General features: G+C 29.7%; 1 protein-coding gene across 1 annotated transcript in view; it reads right to left on the reverse strand.

The window, feature by feature from the left end:
- Positions 1 to 24,114, reverse strand: part of LOC129971551 (uncharacterized) — a 172,654-nt gene that overhangs the window by 57,285 nt on the left and 91,255 nt on the right. The gene's annotated exons all lie outside the window — the stretch shown is intronic.

Here is a 24,114-nt window from a genome sequence, read left to right on the forward strand (position 1 = left end):
ATGTTGTGAAACTTCGTCCTTTTATCCTGTGCCACGAAATTCCGAAGGTTTAATATAAAGTTCATACTAATTTTTCTCTGTTAATGCCAGGGGTGAACACTTGCGAAAAGTTGTTTTCTTTTTATTCGGCAGAGCACTCTTCTAATCTTCTGGGGAAGAAAGTTTAGCCATTTCTGGAAGAACAATCCTACGAATTTTCCACTTCATAGCACTAATGCTTTCCATTTTGAGCTGGAAATTGGCCGTGGTTTCGGAAAACGAACGCATTTGTTACTCATGTAAAGCTCTATTCGAGAGTTTATTTGTCATCTTGGGATAAGACCTTGAGCTTCTTTGACCTTGTTTCGTGAGAATAATTTCTTGTGATGTGTACATGTTTTATGTCAGTAAATTTTAATAAAAGTATAATTTACATCTGATGATTAAATATTCTATAAAAGGTGTATTTATCTTGTGTAAATACACCTGAAAAATTTATTGTACTGAATTTGTATGGTCTGCATGATTATAGAATACAGAATATTAATAAGGAGTAGAGGATTTAAAATTACATTCACATTTGCAAAATGGCGCAGTTTTCGTTGAAATGAATCTTGATTTAAAACAGCAAAATGGTTATTTCGTAATTCCCATTCGAATTCACGCTGTAAAAACAAATTGATAAAGAATCTACATCCTCGTTTCAAATTTAGCACAAAAGTTTATAATATATAAGTTTATATATATAATATAAACTTATATAAGCGGATATAAGTTTGGTCTTTGATGGATTAAAGTTTTTACAAGATGATCTTTGGAGAATGGTTTCTGAATTTATATGTAATTATACAGAAAATAACAATTGTAAAAGAATATTATCCTGTGTCAATATGATACTGTTTTAGAATGAAAATGGACGATACCTCCAAAACATGAAGGCAATATATCAAGGTCATATAATACGAATCAAAATGCATAGAATTCGCAATGTAAAGAATTTATAAGAAGTCATTCTAACTTCTTGTTAATATTATGTTTAAAAGAAAATGTGGAAATTATTGAAACTAAATTTTAAATTAATGTATGAGACAAAAATAAATTAATTACATTAAAGATCAACACATAATATTATTATGGAATCTTACGAGGAATGAAGCTTTAGCTGTTTGATAACGTATAATGATGCTTTGTTCAAACAAAAACCGCAGCTGATATGTACACAAAGAGTAGCACTTTTTGAAATCCACAGTACATAAACAAACAGCAAAACGCTAATTAAACAACAGCGCTCATCATAAAAAGATAACTCTCTCTGCAGTCAGCACTTCAAAGAGAGATTTTACTCTTAGTGCGAGTGATTCCCCTTTTTATATTCTCCCAATAGAATATGGAATTTTCAGGAAGTATCATCGGATCTTGGTTCCTAATATAAATGTTTCCATATTTTCTTATGTATTCCAGAGCATTGATTTTCCACATGAAGTAGTCAAATGGTTGTTATTAAAAACTCAGATGCCATTAGTCTAGCATCCATTAAGAAATTCCAAAATCTCTTTTTTTTTCAGTATTGTTACTAATATTGCAAGAAAGCGATATTACAGGATTATAACAATATAATAAATATTAAGCGAAATACATCACCATAGATTTAGTTTTAATTTATAAATGAGTATTTGTACTTGGATATTGATACGAAATCACTTAAATTAACAGGCAATTGCAAAAAACATGATAATCATGCTTTGTTACTGAAAATGAAATCCCCCAAAATTATCTTATTTATTACAATATTATTTGTCCAATCGAAATAATTCTGTTTTAGAACTGGCAACAAATATCAAATCTCTTAACAAATCTGTGAAAGCTATTAAATGTTTTTAAGAAAATAAACATAGATTTTTATTTTGACAAAAATGAATAAGCACTTAAATGTAATTTACGCTAAAAATGAATAAAATCTGATGAAACATATATAAAAAAATAAAGCTCCGGAATTGTTTTACTTTTTATATTATTGGACAAAACAAACTTCTTTTTCTTTTTTACGCTTTGGGACCCAATAATCCGAGATAAGTCGGTCGCAGTTTCATCAGATCACCATAGCTGTATAAAAACTGCATTTTCCTTATTTACTAGAGCATTAAAAATCATAAAAAGGAGCGTAAATTAAATCGATAAAATGTAGCCTTCTCAAATTAATCTCTGGGGAGATTTGAAACTATCTACTTTATGAGGTCACCGGCGAAAACTTTAGAGTTAGAACTTTTTAAATTTCTGCTTTTTTTTTGTCTGCCGTGAGCTAGATCTCTTTTTCCATGGTAAGAATATCATTTTTCATGCTTTGATAACCTTTTTAAGCAAATGTTGAAAGAAAAATTCTTCTTTCGAAGTCATAAATTGAGGAAAGATTGTAAAAAAGGAACTGTTCAATTTTTTTTACAATGAGAAAAATTATTTCTCATAAAACATATTCTATTTTTAATAACTAAGGCATTATTTTATATTTATTTGCATCATATATCAACAAGTTTTTAACTTAATGATTTATGGATGAGTAAGAAAAATTGAGAAAGACTTGTATTCACTCGTGAAGCACCTATGATAATTTATATACTGTTTTTATGACAATAAGTTAACAATGAAAAGAATTGTATCCAGAAACAGAAGAATTATTAATATATAATTCACTAATAGAAGTCCTGCTGAAAACAAATGATTGAATTCTTATTATAAATTTAATTTGTAGAAACAATTTTTCGATAAATTACATTCATGTCAGAGCAGACAATATTTTTGTTTCCAATCAGTTAATCGGAAATTTAAAAAAAATCAAATCAACAAATGTGGTGAAAGCATATAATCGAAGCATTATTTTATGTTAATTTGCATCATATATCAAGTTTAAAAGTGATGCTTTATGGATGAGTAGAAATATTGTATAGAATAATAAGTGCGTACAATAATTGATATTCTGTTTATATAGCAACACATTAAGATTGAAAATAATTGCAACGAAAAACAGAATTACATAATTCCCTAATAGAAGTCATGCTGAAATGGATATGCTTGAAATCTTATGATAAATTTAATTTGAAGAAATAATTTATTGGATAAATGACACTTGTTATAGTCCAGGCAATATTTTTGTTTCTAAATGGCTCACCGGGAGTTTAAAAAATATCAAAAAACAAGTGTGGTGAAAGCAGATTTTTAACTGAAAAGAATAAAACAATTCAAATTTTATTTTTTCATATATGGAGATGGAGTTTTGTAATTGTCAAAAAATTGGACCATGAGATTTTAGAAAAATTCCACGTTTAAAACTATCACAATTCAGAAACATATATTTTTAAAATAATATCTATCTGTCTGTGAACATGATAACTGAACCTTGAGCTAAGTGGGTGAAATTTGGTATTTGGTCATTGCGCCATATATGAAGATTTTCTATCAAATTTTGATTGAAATCTATTCGTAGGAATTTAGTCTATATAATCGAATGGAAGTAAACTCGATGCTTATAACTGTATTGAGCTAAATGGATAAAATTTGGCTCACAATTTTAGCATCTAAAGTGTAAATCCTGATGAAATTTTGAACAAAACCTTTAACGGGTTGACCGTTTGTCGGTCTGTATAATTCTAGGCATGTAAATACGAAAACTCAAAGATGAAACGATTTAAATAAATGAAATTTAGTATGTTGTTTTATGACTATAATTGCTACTTTTACATATTTTTTTATACTTTACTTTATATACTTTTACATACTTTATTATACTTTTAAAAAATACAAAATACATACTCGGTTTTCTACACTATGCTACAAAGCACAAAGCACTCATTTGCATAGATATAATCGGAAGTGTTTCAAAGAGTCTTTGGTGGAGTTAGTCATTAAATATTACTAATTTGGCAATTAAATATACATGGCTCAATTACATGGCGTACATGGCTGAGAATAGCTCCTTTATTGAAGAGTACACTAGAAAGATCACTTTCAGTTTTGAGATTAGTAATTTAGCTGAAAATAAGCAATAGCAAGCCATATGATATTGAAAAGTGCTCAAACTTAACGAGAAGTAAAGGAAGTGTTCATTAATCAAGAGGAAACAAAGCTTACTCTCTTCCTCAGTTTTATAAATACAATGCACAAATGCTAGTTGAATGTTTCAAATAGAGCAATTTATTTCCATAAAGTTGATTTCTAAAAGTAAATCAAATACATTTTATTGAATAATATAACTTGAACCACCTTATATGAACACTGTTAAGGTGATATCTTCAGAAAAGGGATCGATTTGGACCATTGTCTTTGTTTATAGCCTTGGAAAAATTCACGAATAGCAAGTACCGCATGATCATGATTTTATCAATATTTTTGTAAAAATATTTTATTACAAATGCTTACTTTAATAAATTCATTGATTGCCTTTCTTATAATACTATTTTAATTTACAAATATTGTTCCTAGATATACTTGTACTGCATTAAAATATTTAAAAAAATCAGTATATTTCATGTTTAGTATTTTTTTACAAAATTAATTTTTTTCGAGAAAAACGCTCTTTTTAGAAAGATTCTGAAAGAGCACTCATTATTTTTTTCTTACAAAACGATGAGTGCATGCCATGGCTCAATGGTAATAAAATTAAATGCCAAAAGGGCTGGTACACCGCTTAATATTTGACATATCCAAGTGGATGAGAAGAACTGTTCGAATTCTACTTGTTTCAGGAAATCTTCTGCAGATAATTTTTTCGAAACTTGTAGCAAACTGCATTTATTCTGTGAGCTTGAAGATCTTCGTTTGTATAAAAGGTTATATACCATCCCAAATCTGCTTTATCATTCAGAGATTTGAGGATTTGAGTGGGGATGGCAAAATTCCAGACTTGGAGGAATGCTCATATAATCATTCAATAATGTACTGTTTCTTTTGTGAAGATAGATTGTCCTGCTGGATTCGGTCCAATCTACTCAAACAAAGAATATATCTAAAATATGAGTGATTACACCAAGTACGAAATGATACATTGATTAATCATAAGCAAATAAAAACTGGATGATATTCAGCGAAATGAAGCATATAGAACAGAGAATATATCTGAAATATGAGTGATCACACCAAGTCCGAAATAATATATTCATATATTGATTAATCATAAGAAAATAAAATCTGGATGATATTCAGAGAAATGAATCATATTTCAATGCGAACTCTCTATCCTTTCAGCTGAAACGATTCCTGCATTCATTGGCAGGTTCCGTGGTTTCATAAGATTTCTGTTATATATAAATTCTTCATTAATCTGCTGTATTTGGAAGCATATTTTATCAAACAAACACATGCATTTATTAAGTGTCTAGTGTTAGTGATTACGTGTCCAAATGGGATGTACATTTCTGTGTTATTCAGTCTTGAAGAGAATTCAAGTTGGGCAATAGTTTTAATACTCTTATTCTGCAAGATAAATTCTGCAGTTCGTCTAGTATTGCTCGTTGAGGTTCCTTCATTGAATTTTAATATAAACTGCGAAAGTCTTGTGGCAATTTCAAGCCACAGTAATCCTATAAAAGGGAAAAATATAGTGTATCTTCCTTATCCTATGGAAAATTGAATCAGTTCTGGACAAAAATATGCCTAATTGAGTTTGAAATCGATAAATAATCGTTACTAATAATTAAAACCGAGTCTAGAATTATTACTGGTTGTTGAGATATGCACATCTCCAAGAGCAGTAGAGCTATATCAAGTCTATGGATTCTTATTCATAGAAGGGGAAAATGGGCAGTTTCTATGTCGTAAGACTAGAATACCAAAGGTAGAAGACTGACTTAGCTGTAATGCCTGTAGACCTTAGCTGGGCATAATGGAATGGCCTTCACGCCTAGTGTAGCCCTATAAGGACTCCTATCAGGATATTAAACTCCTGACGTACTTCATTCATTCCACCTAGTAACAAGCCCTTACCAAGATGAGGTAATCTACAGAACTTTTGGGGGATTATTTACTTTATATGTTTAATGCTTTTGTATGTTGAATCCATGACGTCCAGTGTTTGTAAAATATTTGTGATATAATAAAATAATTAAAAGGCAAAAAAGGCTGGTACAGTGTGACACGCAACAAAAGAAATGCGTATTTGGTCCAAGTCTTGTTGCATGTCATTCGTGGAACGATTTTCGATATCCGATGATGAACACGGGTCACCCAAACTACTACTTTTACAAGTATTTAATTATTGAAAAGTCGAAATTATCTAAAAATTCCTGTATTTAATGTATTGTATCTTTTTAATAGTTATAAGTGAAAATCTGTCTGTTCCTACTTCGGAAGTGACACCAACTATTTAACAGAGCACTGATTATGACATTATGTTAAAAATCTCTTAAATTACTTCTTCATGAATGTTTATCGCTCTAAATGCACATTAATGGGCATATATGAATCATTAACATTGGTAATATGGATATATATTTTGCATGAACTCCATTGTACCAGTTTTTTTGGCAACTGATTGAACCTTTTGGTTATCGATCCGATATTATAGGTGAGGAACATTCTCAAAAGACCAAATTATGATCAAATCAAAATGAAATTTAGGAAATCACATACATTTTCTTTGTGAACGAGGACGAATATCAAAGGCATCTCGTAAACAAAGAGAATTGCTTCCATTTCTCTTAAACAATGAGAAAGCAATAATACTGGTGAGACACACAACTCAAATATTCTCCAGCTGTTTTATTTTATGAATTTATAAGCAAACTTAAAAAAAAAATTAAAGATAAATCTAGGAAAAATTATAAATTTTTCAAAAGATTTCAATTTTGTCTTTAAAATTTGGATAAGAAACATACAAAAATCTTCTACCTACTTTGAAGCTTTAAAAATAATTTTCTTACAATAACAACAACAAGACTTTTATACGCTACAAGTACTTTGAAATATATAAATGAATTTTACGCGCCATTAAAAACATTCTTCGATATATTGTATTTCTTTCATTTAGTGTTTTCATTCCGATTTTTCAAAATTTTTCTTTGTTCCAAAAGTAAGGAAGCAGCAGCTATTTTGCGTAAAATTTCTAATTTTCCCTTTTTTTCATCTGTATAGGCCGGTTTTATTCTCATTATTTAAAAGTAAAATTCCTGTTGTTTTTTTATGTAAAATTGTCTCTTTTTTATAGTTTGCCTAATACATTCGACTTTTACATAGAATCCTATCTTTTCCTTTACTCTTACTATTTGATTAATGTTACACTTTTATATTTCCAGATATAATTAATTACTTTTTTTCCTTCTTTCACCTTTCATTTTCTCACCAGCGTTTCCATATTTAATTTTTCTTCTATCATGCGTTTAGATTGGATTTCATTTCGCCGCTAGAAGAAGTTAATTACAGTTGCAATGGACTGGATCAATTTTTAAGCATAATAACCTTATATGAAGTCCATATTTTCTTATACATATGACTATATTTTCAAATCTCATTATATATTCGCATATATTTGTATTTTAGTCAATTCTGCCATTATTCAAACGATTTCAAATAGAGGAGGTAATTGCAATTAACAGAAAACACTCACCATTTCCTTGAGTGTTAAAGCATAACATATCCAAAGAACATACTGTGTAGTAAGAAGGATAGGGATTCTACCCTCTGGCTGTTTTCTTAACAAATATTATTCAGAAACTGTCAGGCTGATACGATCACGAATTGCTCAATAAATCGTTTTGGATTGCAGTGGTTTTCTTTCAATAAAAGACAAATATGTACTAGTCAGGTTTATCATTGTCTAGGAAGCTAATCAATTCGCGCATGTTAGATATAATCATTTTTCTACATTGGATTATACTTCGATGCTCATAGGTTACTTGCACTAAAACACATAATTTTGCGTTGATCACACATTTTCAACTCATACATGCGTCGATAAAATGGAATTAAAATCTTTATTCCATTTTAAATCACACTCGAAGAATTGTAGCAATTAATTTAAGATAAAATGGAACCAAACATGAAAAAGTTACTTTGAGACTGAAAATAGAATTGAAACAAATTTTGTAGTTTCAAATGTCAGCAGTATAGGAGGATGGGGAAGCTTCTGTTAGTTATGCAGAAGGGGATTTGCAAATGGCGTTGGTAAGAAATTCAGAGGGCAAATTTACAACTATGCAGGAAACAGTGTCAGTAATTCAGGAACAGTAATTTAGTAAATTTAGGCTTTAAAGAAATGATGAAACACCTGATATATAATTGAAAGATTAGATGATCTCAAAATATTGTTATGGGAAGATCCGTACAACAGGTTATCGTGAAAAAGTCCAAATGCTCAATCAGAAATAATAAGAATACGCAGTAACAAAACACAACCGAAGCCTATATAAGAACAGAACTTGCAGTAAAGAGAAGAAAGTAAGCAGCATGTTATTAAATATTCGCAACAGCACAAAGAGAGCTAGCTAGAGGACAGCACCAAATTCAGACTACGCTCAATTACTCATATAAACTCAATTCAACTACTCACTCCTCTCTAATCGGCTACTGATTGACTCTCGTTTGTGCGCATCTGCTTTTTATAGGCTCCATGCCAAAACAAAGAATGCTCTAGAACAAACACCAGAGTTCAAACAACAATGGAGTTTCTCAAAGATACTCGAATAATTCATCTTTGTCGCCAAGCAGACAAATTATTGCCAAGGATGGGTCTTGCTCGGCATCCACTACTATATCGGTAAAACTATCTTACTTATTAAAAGACTTATTGCTCAAGGAATTAATAATATAAATTTGTATCAATGTGTTTTGCGTTGTGTTAACTGTGAGATCTTATCTATCCAATCTTAACAATATTAAAGAATAAATCTAGGTTTCAATCAAAGAATTATACACAGACTCAGAAGATAATGTGTGGAATTTAATTTAAACTTTTTTTTTTGCCTCCGTATATACCAAATCATTATTACATTTCAAGTCATACTTTTTTGCGTATGAGGGATCCAAATGTATTTTACATGCATTTTCTTACCAAATGTATTTACTAAATCATCTGATTAATTTAGTTTTTAAATAACAGTTTCTTTTAACTTTAAATATTAAATTTCTTTTTGCAAAAAATGAATTTCTAAAAATTTTGTTTTCACATTAAATTAGAGAGATGAAATTTCTTCCAAACAATTATTAAGGCACTCAAGTAGAGCTGTAATTGAAGAAGTGGTTCAGATTTGTCAGCAAGCAAATGTACAAACGAATGCAAATTTCTCTTTACATTTGAAGTAAAATATAAGTTTTCAAGGTTGGATAATGAATCAAGCATTAATAATTCTTACTTATATATATTTACACAATTTGCTCAAAAAATTTTAAAAAATGAAAAATATTATTTGTTAAACAATATTTTCCCAAGAGACACAAAGTGATTTTTGAATGCAATTTGTCGATTTGTCGGACCTTTATTCCAAATTCAGAGCAAGAAATTACTGAAGAATAGAGAAGACCAAAAAGATATCTCTCTCAATTCTAATTTAATGCTATAAAATTAGTAACCTAATTTTTTATTCATTCTATAAAGCGGAGGCATTCTTTTCTCCAAAAAGAATAAAACTGCGCCAAAAATATGGCAATAAAAGTTTAATCGAACTTTTTACATTATATTACGGATAAACCAAAAAAATATTGACTTATCTAGTTTCCCAGAAACTTAGTAAAGAAAAGAATACAAGGGATGATTGGACTCAAGCCAAAATAAGGAACAAAGCGTTTTCTTTGTGTCGGAAAAAATCATCTTATATATTCGAGTCTTTTTCTTCTCTGCAAAAGGACATACCTTAAGTTCACGTAAGCCTTGAGGTTCGGATGAATTTTTTAAGTTATTTTACTTTTCGTTTCTCTTTTGGACTCAAGCCACGAAAATCCTTTCTAAGATATTCCTAAATAACAGCTTTTATGCAGCTTACTGATTCCCATAGTTCCAAAATAGAATTAGTTAAAAAAATCGTTTGGCGAATAGTGTTGCCAAACAATTGGAAAACAAATAAGAGAGGAAGAATTGCAACAAAATATTAAGTACGGAATGTATTTGGACTGGCATATTTCAGAAAATATATAAATAAATAAACAGTTATTTTACAAAGTGTTAGTAAACAATGTACCAATATATTCTTAACATTTTATAGAATTAAATCATGAGAACCATTGCATTTTTAAATAATTTAAAGAGATTAGACAACAAACAAAACTGAAATATTGTAAAAATACTGGGAACCTTTCCAAGTAGGAAAATATTTATTCGATAAAAATAGTATTTTGAAAATCTAAATAATAAATCTCGAATCCTATTTTCGACATGCTTTATGCGTAGAACTAAAAGTAATAGAAGGTTCTTCAGACTACGTTTTTAAATATACGTTTTTACAGTTTTAAAACTCTAAATGAAAAGAAAACGTATATGCGTTATTATTTGATTCTTTTTATTTACACATTTTTCATTCTTAAAATCATTTTATCCATAATGCTCTAGTTTTTAAGGATCTTGAGAACTATTAAAGATAGCGAAAGTTTGTCTCAAACTTTAATTTTGTACTTTTTCTAAGAAATTTTTGAAAATGTAATGTAAACTTCCTCCGAATTTTTCTCCTTAAATGACATTCTCATTTTTCTTCAGTAGTATATCAGTCTAAACTTTAAAGACAGAAAGTTAAATAACTTCTCAAAGAACAATCCAATAAATTTTCCACTTTTTAGCACTAATGATTTCGACTTTGAGCTAGAAATTGGTCGTGGTTTCGAGAACTAATTCATTTGCTAATCATCTAAATCCCTAACAGAAAATTTATTTTTAATTATAAGAGATTAAAGCTTGGAACTGCTATTCCTGTTTCATGGATATTATTTTTGGAAAATAAATTGATGCCTAATCAGTGATGCATGCATGGTTTATGATAAGATATTAAAGGGAAGTAAGTAAAAGTAGAATTATTGTAAACTAAATATTAATTCTCAGTCAAGGAGCAAGAAAAATAAAGAAAACTGGATTAAAAATTACAGAATCTTTACTGAAAGCAATTTTAAAGCAGAAAATATTAGTATTAAACTGTAAAGAATTTTAAACTTTTTTCAAAATGGCAGAATGATCGAAACGTTAAAAGCAATTTTAAATATCAATCTAAATAGCAGATAATATTTCTCATAATTTTTACTTTCTCGTAAATGAAACTTACAAAACGAAAGTATTCTAATCGTTGGAAGAAATTGATTTTAGAGTCCTGACGAATCACCACATTTAAGACTTCCCTGCATCCGTAACAGACTTTGGAATTATGTCTGTCCGTGTGTTTGTGATCACGATAGCTCATTAAATGCGTTGAGATAGACGTGGAAATTCAGTATATGGTCTTCACATTTAGCTTATTGATTGTAATGAAATTTTGAGCGAAATCCATTCATAGAAATTCTGGCTGTCCGATTACAAAGGAACAAAACAACTTTAAAATGTATTGAGCTAGACTGATAAAATTCCATCTATAGATTTGGCATTAAATATATAGACACGTATTATATTTTAAACCAAATCCATCAAGGGCTTGCCTGTCTGTAAGTCTAGGATTTTGCATGAAGGACGTGATGGAGATAATTAAAGATTATAAAAGGAGATAAATTAAAAAGGTTACGATTTGGAAGAATGAAACTTGGTGAATGATTTGGTTACTGAAATTGTAGTTTTGTGCCAAATTTTATTTTCAGTCATTGGGAATAAACAACTTCAAAATGCGTGTTCAGTTTTTTTTTTTGTTTTTTTTTGCTTCATTACAATGCACTAAAGGCTCATGTGGAAGTACTGAAAATAAAACTTTGAGCACAAATTGCTCCCAGGAGGTTATTCAAAGTTCACAAAAATAAAATAGTAATGCAGAATTGAGTCGTAATACATCGCAACTTTCTCGTAATTATGGAGCATACATTAGCTTTAATTATACATCTAATATTATTATCCTTATATGAGAATTAGAGAAGTATTTGTCCAAAAGAGGATAATTCGTTATAAGGATATTGCCAAATACATCTCTCAACTCTACTTAAACCAACGTTCTGGATTGCACTCTTGGGCCGATGGAAGAATTAGGTATAATGCTGCCCTTGGCAATATACTTCATAAAACCTGCTCTTTTAATAAATGGTGAATTTAGTTTCACATATCAACGAATTTTCAATTTAAACTAAAATAAATCATTACGGTATGATAAATTTTTTATTTTATTAACTTTGTGAAAATATATATGTTTTTATTTATTTATTTAGTATGTATTTTACGGAAAAGATAATAAAGTAGTGAAATTCTTCAAAACCAAACTTGATTATAAATTTTTTATTTTATTAACTTTGTGAAAATATATATGTTTTTATTTATTTATTTAGTATGTATTTTACGGAAAAGATAATAAAGTAGTGAAATTCTTCAAAACCAAACTTGATTATAAATTTTTGATTTTATTAACTTTGTGAAAATATATATGTTTTTATTTATTTATTTAGTATGTATTTTACGGAAAAGATAATAAAGTAGTGAAATTCTTCAAAACCAAACTTGATTATAAATTTTTGATTTCTTTACTCATAAATAAAAGTATTATATTCTTAGTATAGTTTATAAGAAAACAATTAATTACAAACAAATTTAACATACAAAATTATTTTTTTTACAGGAATTATCAAGAAAACAACACGCCAACATTTAACTGCTTATGTCAGGAACATCGCAATTTAACTGAATACATTATAAATAATTAATTAATTAAATTAATTTTATTTAAAATAGATTTTTATTGTTCATTGCACACAAATAGTGTATTCTTAACATTTTAAGATGTTTAGAATTCATATTTTTTTCAAATTTATAATGCAATAACATTTTATTATGCTAATAATATTTTTTTAAAAATTGATCAGCCTGGGCCTGCCTTTCCCTTTGTTTTCAGCCCAGGTACTCTAGGTAGCTACCTAAAGAACTTAATTTATAATCCGTTATTGCTGTATATTTATAGCTTCTCAGATTAGATTAGTCCTTTATCTCTGGCTGTTTTCAATAAGTGATTTAGAAAGGCTGCTTTTCATTTTGGAGACCATCAATAGGCGATTTATGCTTTTTAATTTATTACTAGGTTCAGGTGTCGCTATCAGGTGTAAAAATATTCACCATTTATTTCGCCATTTTATATATCTGTAAATAGATTTTTTTCCTACTTTTTTATATTTGATGTAGACATTTGTAGTTTTATTTTATCCTGAAACTGAAAAAGAAAATTAGATGACCTTATTTACGGAAAAATGGTTTTAAGTTTTAACAGCAAGCGAGTCAGTTTTTAAATGAAAACCAAAATCTCAAACGACAACTTATAGCGTTTAGTAAAAGATCACAGAAAAATAAAATAAAATGAGAGTTGCCGAAGTTATTTTCCCTTTTAATACCCAATTAAAACAAACTCGTCCTTTTATTTTTTTTATTTGATGAGATCCAATAATCCTACATAAGTCACCTGATTTTTCATCTGATTTCCTTAATTATATTTATTGGTGCATTAAAAATTGTGAAAAAAAAACGCAAATTGAATCGATAAAGCGTAATTTCGCAAATTAATCTTCCGGGAGATTTAAAACTACTTATTTTATGAGGTTGTGAGAGAAAACACAAGTGATAGAAAAATTTAATCTGCTTTTTTTTCTTTATTGAGCTAGAATGCCTTTTTCTCGTTAAATTTATCATGCGATGATAAATTTTGTATACAAAAATGATTTCTTTTAAAAATCTTGACAAATTTTGACTTTGTTTTTTCTTTCAATCTTGGAAATCTTTTTTACCGACTTTAAAATTGAAGATGATTTGTAGAACATTTTTGTTCGTTTCGGTGTTCCCAGGCCATCACTTTTCAATGATTTTACCTTGTTAAAGGGTAAAAGGCGGGAGGATGAGCGCATTTCCGGAATTCTTTGTCATCGATCTCCACCCCACTGGATACTTTTCCCCACGTTTATGTGATTGTTGTGTCGTTTTAAGCGTACTATTTTATTTTAATTCAAAATTTTATATTGAATAAATTACTTTTATGGTTAGTTCAAGTGCCAAAAAGGCTTTCAGGAATGGCATGAAATATATATTTTATATAAAACCATTAAATGCTGCCGATATTATCTACCTTTTTTAAATCTCGAAATGGATAAAAAAAAATTCAATTATGTGTGAAAAAAAGAAAAACAAAACATATTTTAAAACAGAAAATTCTTATTAATTTGTAAAAAAAAGAGAAGAACCAAATTTAAGAATGGAAATCTTCCACTTATTAATCACAGTTTAATGTTTAGGACCATTACAATAAACAAAAATTGTTCTGGAGTATTTTACCGTGAATTAGTATCTTTTTCAGACAATATTATAAGTAATCCTCAGTATTTAAGCTTCCTAAGTCCGCGAATAATCCGAGTTCACCTTAAACTTTAATATAAACATTTCCTCTTTTTTATCTTTCCAATAAAAAATACAAACACAACTAAAATTCAAAGTATCAATCGATTATACTAAGTCTAATTTGATACATAATTCAAATATTCCATGCTTGTTTTACTTTAAGCACTTTATATGTAAAATGTAAAATTTCCACAAGATTTCAGCTTTATTATTAAAGTTCAGGGGTAAGACATACAAAATTCCTGCAGTCTCTCTCAAGATCTAATGTGTTATGTCCACACTAACTGGAATATAAAGTTTTTTGAAATGCAGGCACTTTTAAGCCATCTAAACTAATTTTATGCACCATTGGAAACTTAGAGCAGATATTTGACATTTGCTGCCATCGTCATTTTTCACACACGTTTAACCATTCGGGATAAATAAATCTGCCAAACTCAGCATTTTCTTCGATGTAATAGATTCCATTCTCTCAGCAGTTTCACTAGTATTTTTCCCAGACTTTTCTCTGGACCAAAAAGCCTTTAGATTGTTCTGGCGAGTGAACTATTTTGCATACGATAATTAATTTTCCCACCCTTTCACCTGCACAGTTGCTTTACATTGTGAATGTTAGAATGTTGTTTAAAGACCGAATTGCCGTATTCTTTTTGATAATATAAGATTATTTTTATAGCTTGACAAATATTTTTGACATTTAAAGCCTGGCAATCGTGTTCCTAGCAGTATTTCTGATTTTTAATTCTTCGTTATTTGTCTAGAATTAATTATAAATCTTCTTTACTGTACAGATTGTGTACTATTTTCGTCGCAATAATATTGAAATCATGTTACACTTTAAATAAATCAATGATGAAGATTTCACGACACATTTGTAGACGATTAAATTTATCTCCAAATTTGGCGATAAAATAAATAGCTTACTTCTTTAATCCTAATGTGTTTGCCAAGCCATGAAAAATAACTTGAACTTTGTGTAGAGGGATTAAAAGATGCAGAGCCGGCATCCTGGCATAGGAGTAGCGCGTCTTTCCCGTGATCTGGGCTTCCCGGGTTCGAGTCCCGGTTCGGGCATGGTTGTTCTTCATCTGTTCTATCTGTGAGATGTGTGAATGTGCCTCCACTGGAAAAAGTTGTGCCAGCGAATGTGATGCGTGAGTAGCTAAATCGTACTCTTGGCCCGAGTTGGCGCTACTAAAAAACAAGAGACGTTCCCTCAAATGCTTAAATCGCTGTCTTCGTAACTGCGGGCTTGTCCATGGCAAGTGCCATAAGAAACAACAACATAGTATCAGATATGAGATAAATATACAAAATCAACGGATTTCAAAATTTAATTATGTGTAGAAGTGGAAGCGATTTGGCTGTAAGTCTTCGGTTTGGGAGTTCAGAAGGGAAGAAATAAGGCATATACTTTATTTACAAAATATTCATGTGTGATCCCAGTATACATTAATAAATTGTCATAGGTCAGATTACCAAATATTCATGTGTCGTCCTAGTATACATTAAATATATTGTCCATAGGTTAGATTACCGAATACCCATATGTGGGTTTAGTATAGATTAAATATATTGTCATACGTTACATTACCGAATATCCATGTGTGATACTAATATACCTTACATTTATTGTCATAGGTTAGATCTCGTCTTATTGATGTAGTGTGACAGTTTATTTCCTATTTTGTATATTATCTACACCATTCGATTACGATTAAAAACAGCTAAGTTCTGAGTTCCTGTAGAAAGTGCAATAATGTAATTCAATTCAGTAATCTAATCTAATTCAAGATAAATAATTTTGACTTGAGTGTTAGCTGTGATCTGAAAGTAAACGCAAGCTTCGAGTTAATTATGCAGAAGTACAATTTAGTTTCATATTAATCCGAGTGTCATTATCATTTGCTCGCCATGAGGAGAAGCATTAGCGCTAAATGATGCTAAGAAAAACCTATCAGGATTAAACGTGTGATGGTTTGAAATAACATGTGCGGTATTTCAACTTGCTAGCTTCCATTAGGCTCAAAATTCTTGTTTGAAGATATTCCGGTAGTTTTTTACAATCAAGTCAAAAGAAGTCATGGACATTTTTGGCAAGCCATTCTTTTATATGGGCGTAGTCTACATGGTGCAAGTTATTTTTCCACCAATAATCAAATTAATACAAATTATTTACGTCTCATTTTCTGAATTAATAAATTGAAAAATGGCAAGCTGTGGCAGCAGCAACTGCAACTTCTTCCAGCATCAACTAATTCAATGAAATAAATCAAACTTTGGATCAAGACTAATTAGACCAAACATTTATTAAATAGTCGAAAACAGGATCATTTATCTCTGCATTAGACGAATCATTTGATTCAAATGTTGGATCAAACGCTTGAGTTAAAGTTCAACAATCATATCATTTAAATGATAAAGCGGCAGAGTTAAGGTTAAATATATTTTGCAGTTCAGGTTTTAGCAATAGAGTTTCGAATATGTTCAATGACATGTTGTTTCTTCCGTAAATATGTAGGATCTTTAGAGCATGCATGGCTTTATTGATTCATTCTAAATAGGTATAGTAAAAACAATAAGATCATTGTACATACGCACATATTATTTTTAAATCTGTAAGAAAAATGCTATTTCTTTGTTATTACTATTGCACCAAGCGTACCAAGGACGGATAAGCAACAATTTAAAACAGACACAACAATTTTAGAATTTAAAGCAGCTGAAAATTAATCTATACTTATATGAATCTCAATGTGTGTGTGTGTGTGTTGGCGCTTTACAGGCCAGACCTTTCGACCTACAGCTACCAAATTTGGCACATGCATACCTTGGAGGTCGGGAATGTGAACCTGGGGTCCTGTTTTTGAAATTTTAATTATTAATTAGAAACTAACTTTCCCGCCAAAAAAATCTTTTCATTTTCCCACCGCCAAATGAGTAAGACTCCAGTTTTTCTACCACGCTATAGAGGATAGGCTTAAGAAATTTTCGGCAGATTATTTTAAAGGATTCTGTTTATTTTCTTAATGTTTGATGCATTTAAATTAAACATTGTTAATGAATCCATCTTTCAGATTCATTCTGAAGTACTTTTGAATTAAAATAAAACAGAATAAAGGAAATTAAAAATTTCTAATCTGCATAGCATTACCCCAACTCTAGTAGAAAATTCATGCATTTGTGTTACCATAATTGGCGTCGAAAATTCACGCATGCGCATTGTGTTCTGATTGTTGATAACTTTATTTTCAATTGATATGGATTTGGTTTTGAAGGCTTAAAATGTTTCTGACTGATAATTTCAAACGATTCTGTTTATTTTCTTAGAGTTTCATGCATTTAAAAACTAAACATTGTTAATTAATTGATCTGTTCATGATGAATCTGAGAAAATTTTGTCAGAAATTTCTTCAGATATTATATAAATTAAGAAAGATATTCTTTAGTCCCCATAAGTTTAAATACTCAGCGACTCTATTTTCAGTACTCATATTTAAAAAAATGCTTCGTTTCAGTAAAAAATGTTCTTATATTAATTGCACTTTAACCATTTCCACTTTAACTTAAAGCATAAATTCTACGGGAGCTAACAGAAAATTAGAGAAATACATATTACGTTATGGGTGAAGGCCTTTATAATATTATGAATGTATTATATGACTATCAAAATTTGAAGTTTTAAAATATTTTGATGAAGAAGCTATTAAAATAGAAGTTACATAAAATATTTTATTATTAAAATTTTAACGAGTATTAAGATTGGCGAACCGGCTGGTCGCCAAAGGCGGCTAGTATAAAATAAAAAATCATTCATTTCTTTTGGATAAGCCTGAAAAAAAATCTTGACTTGTTTAAATAATCGTTTGGCTAATCGTGAAAATGACATCAAGATAGTTATGTAAAAAAATATTATTGAATGAAATGTCTAAAATGATTAATAAAAAAGAACATTTTTTTTTGCATGCAAATGACGTATATTTATCGACAGTGAGATAAACTAACTTCATTCAGAATTTAGAGAAAGGAACGACCGAAGAATGATGATGATAAAAAAAAAAGAGGATCTCACGCTATCCTAATTTAATGTCATAAAATTAGGAAAAATATTTTTTTTGTTCATTCTATTGGAGAATATTCTTTTATCCAAACAAAATAAAAATGCGCTACGAGTACTGTAATAAAAGTTTGACCGAACTTTCTACATTATGTTAAGAAACAAACCATAAAATATTGACTTATCTAGTTTCCCAGAAACTTAGTTAAGGAAAGAATACAGGGAATGATTGGACTCTAGCCAAAATAGGGAACAAAGCGGTTGCTTTGTGTCGGAAAAATCATCTTATATATTCGAGTCTTTTTCTTCTCTGCAAAAGGACATACCTTAAGTTCACGTACGCCTTGAGGTTCGGATGAATTTTTTAAGTTATTTTACTTTTCGTTTCTCTTTTGGACTCAAGCCACGAAAATCCTTTCTAAGATATTCCTAAATAACAGCTTTTACGCGGTTTACTGCTTTCAGGAACTCCAAAATGGAATTGGTTGAAAAAATGGTTTGGAGAATAGTTGTTACCAAATGATTGAAAAATGAAATAAAAGTAAACAATGTGCAAACAAAATATGGGGTGAGAAATGCGTTTTGTTTGATATTTTCTTCTAGAAAAATAAGCAAATCCTCTCAAAGGATGTTTAGAAACAAGGTATAAAACTGTTCTTAAAAGTTTATGGATATAAGTTTGAGGCGTCACTGTATTTTGGAAAATTTATATCGAATAGCCAAAGAACAAATCCTAACTCAAATTCGGAAGAAAACCCCACTGTTAACTCTTTCGAAATTTAAAATATTTACAAGGTAAAAGATTTGTAAATCAAAGTAATAAATTTCAAAAATAAATTTGAAGTTTTATTCATTAATGTAAATTAAATATTTGAAAAAAAAATATAACTCGGCAAAACGTTCACAGCAGTTTGCTTCAAATATTTTTGTTATTAAATATAATATGAAACTTTCTTAAAAATCTTATTCATTATTTTTTGGATGTGGCAGCATGATATTGTTGCATTATCAACAAATGATGAAAGTTTTAGGTTTGAAATTAATCTCTAAATTTCTCACCAAATTCACCGGAATTCCCCAAATTTTGAAATTTACATTAAATATAAATGGTAATTAAAAGCCGAATTTACTTTTGTAGACATTTTGCAACGATTTTAAAGCTATTTAACTTAGTTGAAGGAACATTCTGTGATACTCTAAGATATTACAAATGCCATATCTCATATTTTTTGTACATTTTTCTATTCACTTTTGATTTTTTATTATTTATCCTGAGTTACTTCATCTAATTTAAATTAAATTTTGTAGCAGATTAACTCTTCTCGTGCACTAGATATTTGAAATTTTGTACACTTATACATTTTTGTCGAAAATATGTTTAAAAAAATTACTTTTCGACTTTAATTAACAATGAATCGATTCATTTGATTCAATTTTAATTCCATACGAGTGAAAGGTGACTTTGGTTCTGAATTTTAAAATAAATTGCATAAAATTCTTTAATGTTTACAAGAATGAATTTCAGGTGGAAAAAATAAGAAATAAAAAATTGTGTCAGATATAAAAAAAATTTGCAGTTTTTCCATCAATACAATTTTTTAAGATCTAATTTTATGAAATTTATCATATCATTGAATCGTCGCTGGCATTTTAAATGATAGAAATGAGAGTAATTTGTGTTGAAGTTTTGAGATTTTTTTACCCAATTTCATGAGCCAATGCAAAATACAAGGATTTAATTTGCCGACTATCGTACCACTTACTTACTTTATTCTCTGCTAATCTGTTTCAAAATAATTTCGCTGCTGTCATTTGTTTTAAATTGCTCAAGTCTTTTTTTTAACTTAATGATAAAAGTATTAAAATTTCATAACTCTTTAAGAATGTAAATGATTAAAGGTCAAATTGCTTTAGAACCTTATCATTTAAAAGCTCAATAATATATTTTTATTAAATATCCATAGCAGAAGTTTTGGCAGTAAGTTTGAGATTAATTTATTCTGCAGAATATATCAAAATACAGACTTGAAAGTATCAAATAATAAATATATTTCTCATTTACAAAACAAGATTAATTACTTTGAAATTTGACGTCAAATGTGATAAAAGTAAATATTTGTAACTATATAAAGTTTAATCCAAACTGCGAACTTATAAATAAACCTGATCCTGTATGTAGAGTAAATTAAATTGGTTTTGAATTAGCTAATTTTGAAACAGTGTTTTTTTACATTTTGAGTACTTTAAATGGTTATCAAATGAGTAGAAAAATATAAGTTTTTTCATTAAAGCATAACTATTTTGAAAGGCATTTTGTTTTCAATGAAATTTTAGCAGAAAAATAACAGATAATTCATATTTAAATATTTGAAGTTTATTTTATTCCGACATTTCGTGAAATTTATGCCCTATTCAATCAATTTTTGATAACTGATTGAATAATCATGCCATTAGAAAGAATTTGTTTCTTATTATTTGTAGAAGGGACATATTTCTAATTTAATATTTTGTATATAAACCTCAGGAGATGAACGCTAGAAATTATCTGTAAAAAACTTTAAAAATTCCTTTAGAATAAGTATATTTAAAAACTTTTTCAATTATGCATCTACAGATATTTGCTCACATACAAAAGGGGCCCCGAAATATTATATTCAGGGTGCTCTGTAATTGTGTTAAAAAAATTCGCAAATTAATGGTCAGAAAAAATTTCGGTTTGCGAGAATATGTTCAGAAAGATTTTGGATTTTTTCATTTACGAATTTTTTTTCTAAAAATAATCAAAAGAAAATGTTTACTCGTCATTCTGAGATATTTCATACTAGCATGAGATACCTGACTGAAAATAAATTCGCCATTCGATTCCAGTAGCATTCTATTGTTCCCAGATCGAGTATTGGTGGTTAAACATTTCTACAAGGATGATGAATTTACAGCTTTTGCATTGCAGAAGTCTCTCATGGAGAAGCAAGGAAATGAAGGCACAAAAAGATTTATTTCATTGAATAAGATTCTGAATTTACGAAGACATTTTGATGGAGCGGGGATTTTTGAATGATCATCCACGATGTGGCAGATCGTCCTTGAGCGCGGATTGTTGTAAATGTGTCAGCCGAAATATCAATGTGGAAGAGCAGTAACCAAGTAGATCATTTCTGTAAGTTCCCCCGAACAATATCCAGCTCCGAGGAGCTTCCATAAATGTGTGCTAAATAAAACGTACTTACAACGATGGCATGAAGAATGGGACAACGTTTGAAATGGAAGCCCAACCTGCCAAAATCTCCCTTAATCCAACACCATTGAACATATAAGGTATTATCTTTGCAACCAGTCATGGCTCATTTCCTTCATAAGTCAGACGTTTCCACATGAAAGATTTAGAAATAGGTGGTTGATGGGAAATAGGCGATCCTCTTCATTATATTACAAGCTGCCTTTTCACCAGGTCTTTTCATTTTAGAAAATCCACTTATGACTTCGAACGAATCTGGTGGATCAACGTGGTGACAAACGGAAGTCCAAAATCAAAACCAGAAATCTTGTACAGCAGCAGCTGGGTAACAAAGATCTGATTTCCCCATACTTATGCCCAGAAAAATTATTTTCACCGATTTCTTTAATCAAGCCCTTCTCCAATAAATTTTAACTTTTCATCAAAATCCATAAAATTATATTCCCAACCTCCCTTTTTTCATAGTTGTATTGTGTTATGTAGGGTTGTTGTAATGTTATTTTGTGTTGAATGTAAGTTTTAACATGTTCTTTCCTCAATAAATCTTTCCACGTATCCATTCAACTGACAGGGAATCCTAGATATTCCATGCTCTGGTGGTTATTCTGTGGCGAAAAGAAAAGAAAGTGTTCGTGAATCTGATGGGGGGGGGATTATTTCGGTATCATAGATTCTTGAATCGAATCTTGAACTTTATCCGCACATGATACAGGTACTTCACGAATTATTATCGGCAAATGCAGATGAAAGACTAAACCTCGCTGGAACTGATGGAACGTGAACTACAATGGTTTGCTGAATGTTACATAGATGCATGAAGCCAAAATTTCACTTTATAGTGATGTGAATATGCAAAAAAATTGCATCTGGGTGAATTGAAATCTTCGTGAGTATCTTACCAAGCAACTACATTTTTTTTCATATGATTGTTTAGTGTGATTTCACCGTTTCTTTTATTCTGGGGCCTTTCTTTTTTGAAGAATGCAATCCAGTATCTGTTTGGAAAATGTGTACAATCATCTTCAAAATGATATGTTACGCTTTTGGGTGCCCACGTTGTGCTTACATTACAGAAAATACATGCGGTATTTGTCATCAACTTCATGCAGGATAGAGCCACACCCCTTTTTGCACTTGAAGTTAAGATGCATGCTCACTAACATGATAAATCGATTGTAAATTCAAATCACTTTCAGACTTGACGTTGGGAGAATTTTAATTGTGGTGATATTAAAAGTTTCTTGGGTACCGCGGCTCCTCAACCACTTTGGTGGAACTGAAAGTTGCTACTCATTGAACCGTTGGAAGCATCGATACGACATGCTATACTCAATTATAACAAGCGTAGTAACGTGTTTCAGTCAATTGATACTTTGTAGTGGTAGGCATGTCGAATGTCTTTTACATTAAAACAAACGCACAGTATCATCTTAGTGTGATCCGTTTCATTGTCTGTTTATGGTTTGCATAAAACATCTCAGTATAATGTGTGAGTGCCTTCTTTCGGTAATTTCTGGAATAATTTCTTTATACATGGAGAAAAAATTCGATGTTCCTCTGTTCGTATTTTCTCAAACCAAATTTTTTCCTAGTATTGCTTCCATTATTAAAAATGTTTGAAGTTTGCACAATTTTTAAGATACATCCTGCATACATGATATTGATTTAGATGTGCTGAATTAAAGTGCCAAAATATACCAGAATGATGGAAATTGTATTTAAAATATGCATTAAACTTGCGCTTAAATAAAAATATCATGAAACTGCTGTTACCGTAGAGCAAAGTTTCTTAAATGACTGTTAAAAAACTTTAACACTGTTTATGAGGGGGGGAGGATACGTAAAATACATAAAGAATCGATTTGGAGAATACTTTTTACTAACTTCACATGTTCTATGTGTGTAAAAATAGAACTTTACGTCCGATTTTTTTATTTAAACCCAGTCGAGTGGAAACTCTAAAAGTTTTACATTTGAGTGTTTTCGATGTCAGTACATCATTTTAATATTTTTAGATCAATAAATTTTTGTTACATTTGTTCTTCACAAGTAATTAATAAATAAAATTATTATTAAAGTACGAAATTATTTAATTTAATGAATTATGAGTAAAACAATAAAAAAGAGAAAATGAAGTAAATAAATTCTTGCCATTAAAGTCGTTAATTTCGTCGCCAAAATTTTAGGTCCATTCATTTGAAGTCTTTTCAACTTCTATTAAAATATCTGTAAATCCTTCTTCCTTATTATGAGACTAACTCCGCAGGAAAACAGTATTACAGATTCGTAACTTCCTTTCACAATTCAGCTTGACACGGAAATTCATTGTGGAGCCATCCATCTCTATCATGGCGAAAACCGCAAATTTACAAAAAATAT

The sequence above is a fragment of the Argiope bruennichi genome, chromosome 6 (assembly GCF_947563725.1).
Source record: "Argiope bruennichi chromosome 6, qqArgBrue1.1, whole genome shotgun sequence".
In the NCBI taxonomy this organism is placed as follows: Eukaryota; Metazoa; Arthropoda; class Arachnida; order Araneae; family Araneidae; genus Argiope; species Argiope bruennichi.